Source organism: Babylonia areolata, chromosome 5 (assembly GCF_041734735.1).
Source record: "Babylonia areolata isolate BAREFJ2019XMU chromosome 5, ASM4173473v1, whole genome shotgun sequence".
In the NCBI taxonomy this organism is placed as follows: domain Eukaryota; kingdom Metazoa; phylum Mollusca; class Gastropoda; order Neogastropoda; family Buccinidae; genus Babylonia; species Babylonia areolata.
Genome location: NC_134880.1, coordinates 51,834,718 through 51,843,943, shown reverse-complemented (window position 1 = coordinate 51,843,943; position 9,226 = coordinate 51,834,718). Strand labels below are relative to the sequence as shown.

Here is a 9,226-nt window from a genome sequence, read left to right as displayed (position 1 = left end):
TAACTGTGATGACATTTAAACAAATCTTAAATAAACTGAAATTAAGTCATGAGTAAGTTGAGTACACTAAGAGAAAGAAAGTATGTACATGTTTGTGCACTCACACATGTGTCACTTACAGTTCATGTTTGTGTTGTGTGTGCATGTGTGTGTGTCTGCATGCGCGTGTTTCAGTTTAATGTATCTTCCCTGGAGTGATTTTTGACAGAAGTGTGTGTGTGTGTGTGTGTGTGTGTGTGTGTTCATGTGTGTGTGTTCATGTGTGTGTGTGTGTGTGTGTGTGTGTATGTGTGCTGGAAGTGATTTTTGACAGAAGTGTGTGTGTGTGTGTGTGTGTGTGTGTGTGTGTGTGTGTGTGTGTTCATGTGTTCATGTGTGTGTGTGTATGTGTTCTTCGTTTAATGTCACTTCCCTGGAGGGAATATTTGACAGACTCAGTGGAACTCTGTGTGTGTGTGTGTGTGTGTGTGTGTGTGTGTGTGTGTTTGTGTGAGAGAGAGAGAGAGAGTCATATATCGCATGTATAATGTGTGTGTAGTATATAGATATTATTATTATTTTTTAAATTATAAAACATTTCAAATCTGACAAAAGAAACATGAGTAACATTTTTCTTAAGATCTAATACACACAAAATTAATTAAATGGCATTAAAAACAGTTTGATTTTCGTGTTCGATGATTAGTCATTGTGTTCAGAACTCCGTGTATTTAGAGTATATTTGTGTGCCTCAACACACTGACACAGACACAACAAGCAGCAATGGAAAGCAATGAAAACCTGACAGCATCTCTGAAATGAAGAAGTAAAGGTGAAAGATTACCAGCAGCTACACAGGCACGCATAAACCGACCACCCATTGTTGCGGTTCCCCGGCACGTCCAGACATTGTTAATGATATGCGAAAGCCACTCTCACCTGAATAAATCCCGTTCGTGTACAACACTCCAGGCCGTCGGGTCGTCATGTCCAATTGTTGTTGCAGACAGTTGTAGCACGCACAGTCTTCATAAGTAGATATTCGACACACACTCCACCTGTCCTCAACGGCAGATTACGTCAAAACTCAGGACTCTGATCGGATTTGTTTGTGTCGCGGCAGTTTCTCTAGTCGTCTGCTAGAACGACTGAACTCTGCAGCGCTTGGCGGCGCAACTAAAGTGGAGAACTTGGAGGTGACGACCGTAAGCTTCAAAGCGCAGGCCCATCCTCGTGCGACAATCCCTCCTATACAATCACACCGCCCACAGGAGTCCCCCGCGGCTTTCCAAAACATAGGCCTACCTTCCCTTGCCGTGTTTTGGGACGCGAAGCGAACTGCCTATGCCTTGACCCCGAATTTGCTCTGACCCCAGGTGATCCAAAACCGGAAATACAGTTTTTACGTCACCAAATGTCAGGAGCAGACAATCAATGAAGCATTAATTTGTGACGTCTCATATTTCAAAGGGGGTCGGCGGTTCGTTGTGTCTGGGTCAAGTTTTGCATTGTCGTTTTTATAGGGGAGAGCCAGACACGTCGACATTCAACAGTGTACTTAGCCGATGTCTCCATTCATTAATTGATTGCGACGAAGCGTCCCACTACATCACCCCCCCCCCCCACCCTTCTCCAAATCGGAGGGACTGAGAACCCCTTTGATGACCCCCACCCCCACCCCTAATCCTCCAAATCAATCAAAATCTTTTGCTTTTCCTGTAGTTATTTTTTCTTCTTTTTCTCTGATTAGTCATGTAATGTATTTACACGGAAAACAAAGTCTTGCAATTTTCGACCACATTTTGAACATCTGTGACCATTCCTTAAACTGCACCCACGGAGTTAAATTACTTTCAATGACTGACCCAATTTTTGAATAATTATTACGCAGGAGGGTGTGTGCTCCACTGAGTGCGTGGGTGTGTGTTTGGAAGGAGGTGAGGCTGTTTGTAAGTGTAGGATGGATGTAGATTTATAAAGTATGAGTCAGATTTAAATATGAGTAGGTTCATGTTTTGTGGTTTGCATGAACCCACCGGACGAACAAGGAAACAGATACTGTACCCACATTACTTACATCGGGATCTGTTGGTGTTGTTACTTTGGCAGTAGCTTCACCACATACCATGCAGTGACAACATCGGCATATCAACATTCTGAGAAAGGAATATGCTGCTTTCTGATACCATTCAGTTCATGTTGTCAAGCAGACCGCGGGACCACCATAGAATTGTCAGAACGTCTGAAATGGAAAATATGAATGACGAAAAAAAAATATTTTTTTTTACATGACACAGCAAAATGACATAAGGCGTAATTGAAAAGCATGCCCACTTAATTTGCACACACTCTCTCTCTCTAGCTCTCAGTATTTATTATTTTCCTCCTTTTTTTCTTGTATTCCCTGATTTACAGATTGATGGTAGGATGAAAACAGGCCAGTAAATGAGTAAGTACCTATTAATTTCCCCTCAATTAAAAAAAGTTTAAGTTTCAATTTTGACCTCTCTCTCTCACTCTCTGGTGAACGTTGAAGAGCTGGAGTGGGAAGATGAATTCATGACTACCAGCTACATAATCGACGTTCTCAACGCTCATGCCCCCTCCCCTGACTGGTGACCAGAAGATGTTTCACGGACCTACCATGTTGGAAGACCAGGGTCATGGAGAAGCGAACCATGCCCCATCATCGTCCACTTTTGTCGCTGGTCGGACAAGATAGCTGTGCTGGGTGACAAGAGACTCAGGGATACTCTCAGAGAGAGTGGCATCAAAGTGTCTTCGGATCTTACGACCCACCAGAGGGAAACGGTAGAGTTTCACCGTGGACAAGGTAAAATCGCGTATCTCCACCATGGAAAGCTGCACATACACGATAGAAGGCTGCCTTTGCAATTATCAAAGCATTTATCAAAGTCTGCGGTGGAGATGGATTTCATTTCATAGTGGTGTGTCCAGAGTATAAAAATCTCATGAAGAATTTTATATTATGTTAAAAAATTAAAAATAAATAAAAAGAACATCTCCAAAGTCTCCAAAGCTGTTTTTGCAAATTACTGTGCTGGTAAAAAGTGTCAACTGAAGTTAGAGATTTCCGTTCCAATAACATAATTCCTTTAAATATGTATTCTTGTGCTGCAGTTCTTGATAGATGTGTTAGTTAATGTGTATAATGTCTTCACATATCATGTGATGTTGGCTTTGCAAGTGTTTGATTTTTATCCTCCTTGTCCAGATCAAGGCCAAAGGACTGAATATAGTTTTCCTTGATTCCTTGAGAATTCTGTCACAAAGAACTCTGCATGGAAGTGTCACATGGCAGTGGGCTTTATTACAGTCACATTTCAAGCTGTGTGCAGAATAAAAACAATGCCGAAAACAAGTTTTTCAGTAAAAAAAAAAAATAATAATAATAACCCCCACCCACCCACCACCACACACACACACACACACACACACACTGCTCATCATGTTCAGCCAATATTTTCATCCAGACCCAGGTTTGTCTGCATTCCCAAAGCCAGTAGTCCACCAGACAATGGTTTTTTCAGTGGTATTGGATTAGGCCCCTGTTGATCTCTTGTTTTTCATTTTGTGGGAGCTCTCATGAAGGCTATTTTAACATCAATTACCTTTCACTTCTGACACCTGTAAAATTTTTTAAGTCTTAACCACGATTTTTTAACCCATTACTATGCTTCATACTTACAAAAAAAAATCTAGTTGATTATAACTAGTTTCCTGCTTGTTGTGTAATGTCATACTATTGCCACAGATAATTATTATGTATTCTGTGCTTAAACACAGCAGTTGTCAACTACCTTAGATGGAAAACATATACCATTGTCAATGTGAAAAAATAGGTCATCTGTTGCCAATGAAATGACCTCATCTTCTCCAAAGGAGTTCTTTCCCTTCAGAAAGTGTTAACATCTTTTTCCTCAGCAAAGAAGAACAAATATTTTCTGGCTTGAATTGTTGCCACAAAATCAGACTTTGTGGCTGTTTGAATTTGGTCTACTGTTGGCTGTTAAGTTATTATATGGGCATCTGTTATTTTCTTTCTGACCATCAACACCTTCAACAGAGAGCTATGCAACAAATACACAGACTGGTGTCAACTGTCTTTTAACAAGCAAACATTCTCCTCTCTCTGTCAATGTCTCAAAAACTGACTGAATGACTAAGATGACAAAACTGTTCAATGTTTTCATGTTATCATGCATCAAAAATAGTATTCATCTTCATTTAATCTGATACTGAAATACATGTCACAGTACAAGGAGATGCATTTTGTGTTGTGTTGCATGAGTTTTTCAATTCGATTTCAGTTTCTCAAGGAGGCATCACTACATTCATACAAATCCATGTACACTGCACCACATCTGCCAAGCTGATACCCTGCCCTGCATAACCCAACACCCTTGTCAGGCCTTGAGTTCATGCGTATACATTTGTGTACCTGTGAGAGTAGATTTCTTTTACATAATTTTGCCAGAGAACAATTTTGTTGCCATGGATTCTTTTCCAGTGCACCAAGTGCATGCTGCACACAGGACCTCGGTTGATTGTCTATGATGGGCACAACAGTCAAGTGGTTAAAGCGATGGATTTTCAATCTGAGGGTCCTGGGTTCGAATCTCCGTAATGGCGCTTGGTGGGTAAACGGTGGAGATTTTTCCAATCTCCCAAGTCAACATGTGTGCAGATCTGCGTGAGCTTTAACCCCCTTTGTGTGTATATGCAAGCAGAAGATCAAATACGCACGTTAAAGATCCTGTAACTCATGTCAACGTTTTGAGGGTTATGGAAACAAGAACATACCCAGCATGCACACCCCGAAAACAGAATATGACTGCCTACATGGCGGGGTAAAAATGGTCATACAAGTAAAAGCCCACTCGTGTACATGTGAGTGAACGTGGGAGTTGCAACCCACTAACGAAGAAGAACTGTCTCATCTGAATGACTACAGAATCAACTGGATTCACTATGAATGATTCTCCAGTCATACTTCGGTGAAACGGCAAGAACAGGATTTGAAACCCATTGTACTGTCAGATAAGGGTCTAAACCATTCTGCCACCTTGCTCCTGCAACTCTTTTCATTATGCATTTGCAATTTTGTAGCCGACAAGATACACCTATCTTATTGCTTACATCACACACACAACTTTATTCACATGAACACACGCACATACTTTTCATACTTTCTGTTACAGATCAAATTGAAATCACAAAGATGAACGTATAGATATCCATATTTATTACATATTACAATATATATTCTAACTTGCAGCAATACAGAAATCAAATCACTCACACCTCATGTTTTCTCCACACATCAAGACAAAACTTGCACAGAAGCACAGGCAAGTGACCAGAATAATCAATGCACAAATATTTGCACAAATGCAATTTAGAAACACAATTCGTTTCAACTTTGATACACACAAATTTCTGCCAGGTGGGTTTTTATAAGCTGAATTCTTTTTCCTACATGGAACTGTTGACATTACCCATGATTAGGAGACCATTTACAGCACATTATGTGGTCATATTGTCGAAGCCTGCCAGTCTATAGAAAAAACTGAAGATAAAACAAATATCTGACAAGATGAAAACAAACAACTATTTGTATTTGTATTTCTTTTTATCACAACAGATTTCTCTGAGTGAAATTTGGGCTGGGCTGCTCTCCCCAGGGAGAGCGAGTCGCTACACTACAGCGCCACCCATTCTTTTTTTTATTTTTCCCTGCATGCAGTTTTATTTGTTTTTCCTATCAAAGTGGATTTTTCTACAGAATTTTGCCAGGAACAACCCTTTTGTTGCTGTGGGTTGTTTTACGTGAGCTAAACTAAGTGCATGCTGCACACATTTGGTTAATCGTCTCATCTGAATGACTAACATACAGATCTATCTGAAATGTACCACCAGTGCTAAGTTGGACATTCCCTTTCAGATAAAAACAAACCTATGATTGTTACCAGAGAGACAGAGTGAGCGAGCATAACTTTGCTCTTTGATATCTTACCTATTACATTCTTCTGGCAACAAGAATTCCATCCCTTCAAGAAAATGTGAAAAATTTCCACCGCTCTCTAGAAAAATAAAATTCAAAGGTACACAGATAACTTTTTCCGCTTGACAATTAATGAAAGAACTCAAAACAAAAAACATACAAAAAAAGGAACACAATAACACATACAAACCACTATACAAATCTGTTAAAACTGTGAATGAAGAGGAAATATAAAATACTGTACACAATACAGGACAAATGGCCGGGGTCACAACACCAGAAAGGTTGGCTCCAGCACCAACAGGCTTGGGAATTAAAAAAATATCTTTTAAAAGATAATTTGAAAACCTTGAACTTTGAACTACATGTGCACCTCATAAGCACCTAAATGCCATTCTCATTCTGTCATTACTTCATTCTCAGACACACAACATTAAAAAATATCAATATCTAAATATGTTCTGATTTCCCAATGGTCTTGATGTACCAGACAGGTAACTTAAGATGGCACGCAAAGAGTGCACATGCCTGCTCACATCCACACGCCAACGCACACACACACCATCATGTGAAGTGGAGAAGACAGGCTGACAGACTAAACTATATGGCACACTAACCTAAACAATGCTGATGTGGGGCTGATACTGTGACATAGATGAGGAAACAAAAACATAACAAACACACCTGATCCTTATGTACAACTCTTAACGTTATGTGCATTTACCATGATGGACATTATATGCACACTAACACACATTAGAACTTTCAAGTAATTGCATAAAGGCACATACTCATTATCAATTTGTAGAGAAAAAAAGACAACAGAATTTACTCCATGATAAGATAAAAAAAAACAAAAACAACAGATTTGTCAAGAGAGTGATTTGAAAATGATGTTTGTGCACAGGAAATAGGAAATTAATGGACACTGCTGTGTCCCTCGCCTTTGTGTACTCCTGTAAACTTTACCCTATCTTTATTCTGCTTGTTTGTTCAATGAAACCAGAGAACTTTACACAAAGGCCTTTTACTTAGATGCAAATTTTGAGACAGTTTCAGTTTCATATCTGCATGCAGAGAGGCTTAAGCCATGGCAACTCAAAATAGGTGCTGAAAATCATTCTTTAAATAAAAAAAATTTAAAAAGCAGAAAAAAGATTAAATTTTAAAGAAAAGTTGACCAATAACCCATGATGACTGGAATGTTGGTTTTCAACTGATGCCATTTTTTAAAATGTCAAATTAAAACCAGCAGTTCTGAATTGTGTCTTGTGATCTAAAAAAAACCAAAAAAAACAACAACAACAACAAACCTATCCCTAACCATGCAGCCAATAACCTACAGGGACTAAATCAGACGAGGATCACCATCCAAAACTGGCTTTATGAGAATGCTGTACTTAAAAGGTTCAGCTTTGTGTGCTTTATATGTGACAGACAAAACCATCTGAAAAATGTGATTGAAATGTGCAACACTCTTTTTGAATTTAATCCAAAAATTCTGTTACTTCATTAATGAAGCATGTGTCAGCCGACACAGATTCAGTCAGCCATCAGTAATGCAGTGAGTGGTCTATGACACTTTGAAAGGTCACCATTTTCAGGGTGTGCATGCAGAGTTAGTTCTTGTTTCCATAACCCACCAAACACTCACAAAATTAGGGATCTTTAACATGTGTATTTGATGTACAGTATGTGCAATCAGATGCTCTACCCTTAACCTATCAGATGCAACCAGGATTCAAACCCAAGACCTAGATTAAATGTCAAGAGCTGTGACCACTTAGCTATTGTGCCTTTTTGTGTCCTCTGATAATGGAACAAGACTAAACTGACCCAGGACCAAAGATGGAATATCCAGTGTTCTGCCCATTTGGCTATCGTACATTTTTATCAATGTCCTCTGATAATGGACCAAGACTATGCAGGACCCGAGGTCATCATTTACATTCACCCCCACCAACATTCTACATCTTTCTCATCTTACCCCATCACTGCTCACTGATTATATAAAATCTAAACCCTGAGGATCTTCAATACTCTCCTGTGAATACATATTTAGACCCCACCTGCCTCATTTTGTAAATATGCAGCCTTTATGAATATTTATTTACATGATTTATTACAGACCTCAGGTTAAATTGGACACCACCATGATCAGAAGTACAATTGTTATTTCAAATATCAAGTATTATCAGGGGATTTGCTGAATAAAAACATGGGATTTGCCCAATGAAAAGAAACACAAAGAAGAGGATACAAGAACTGTATAACTGTTGTAATGAGTCTCTTATTTTTATATTCTGACTGCAGAAACAATCAATACTTTAGTCTGTTCCTCATGTTCCTTTATTGGATTATATAGTCTTGCACATGGACATACACAAACCACACATATGTGCCTGCATACATGCTTGTGTATGTATGCACACACACACACTCACATCCACATACAGTTTGTTTGAAACTTGTATGGATATACATAAACTTGAAAAAACAACTAATCAATTAAGAATGGTTGGAGAGGTGTATGCCATACAGAATTCCTGTTTTTATCAAATTGATGGCCACTATTCTATGGCAACTCCCGAAGTGGCTGACATGCAAAGGTATTCAAGCTGATGAAGAACGAAGACTTACACAGACTGCTTACTTTCATACTCTGACAGAATCGTGCATCTGAATGTATGATGATAGTATTTCAGTGTCAAGTCGCTTGAGTTCAAGCTGAATAAATGTCAACACATTATCAAATTTAAAGATGTTGCAGTTTGAGGCAACTTAAAATGACAGGCTTGCAAACAAAAGTCAAATTACTACGATTCACATGTAAGTCAGATCACTATGATTTATTCCACTTTCACATTCCAAAGATACACTTTGGAGGATAAATTCCCACAACACCCATCACAGAAAAGTAATATATACAATGACAATCGTTAAGACAAAAAAACAAAACACAGTAAAATACTTAAAATATAATCGCTTCACGAAACACTGAAGTAGTTAATCATAAACTGAGCTGAAGTTTTTCAGATGACAATGACAAAATACAACCACAAATTTCAATCCTCTATTTTCTCACACATCTTTTTCCCCTACAAAAATGCCCAATATAAATATCAAGACCAGCACAGTTGTCTGTCAGTCTAGAAGATAATCACCAATTGAATAGCCTATCAACTCAACGCTCAACACAAAATATTAAAATGGTGACTCCAG

General features: G+C 38.8%; 1 pseudogene across 1 annotated transcript in view; it reads right to left on the bottom strand.

Moving 5' to 3' along the window:
* LOC143282156 (uncharacterized) overlaps positions 1-1,338 on the bottom strand; it is a 33,169-nt pseudogene extending 31,831 nt beyond the window's left edge. Inside the window, exon 1 of the transcript XR_013055215.1 lies at positions 919-1,338. The product of XR_013055215.1 is annotated as an uncharacterized LOC143282156 (transcript). The remainder of the gene's footprint in view (positions 1-918) is intronic.
* Positions 1,339-9,226: the final 7,888 nt, after the last annotated feature.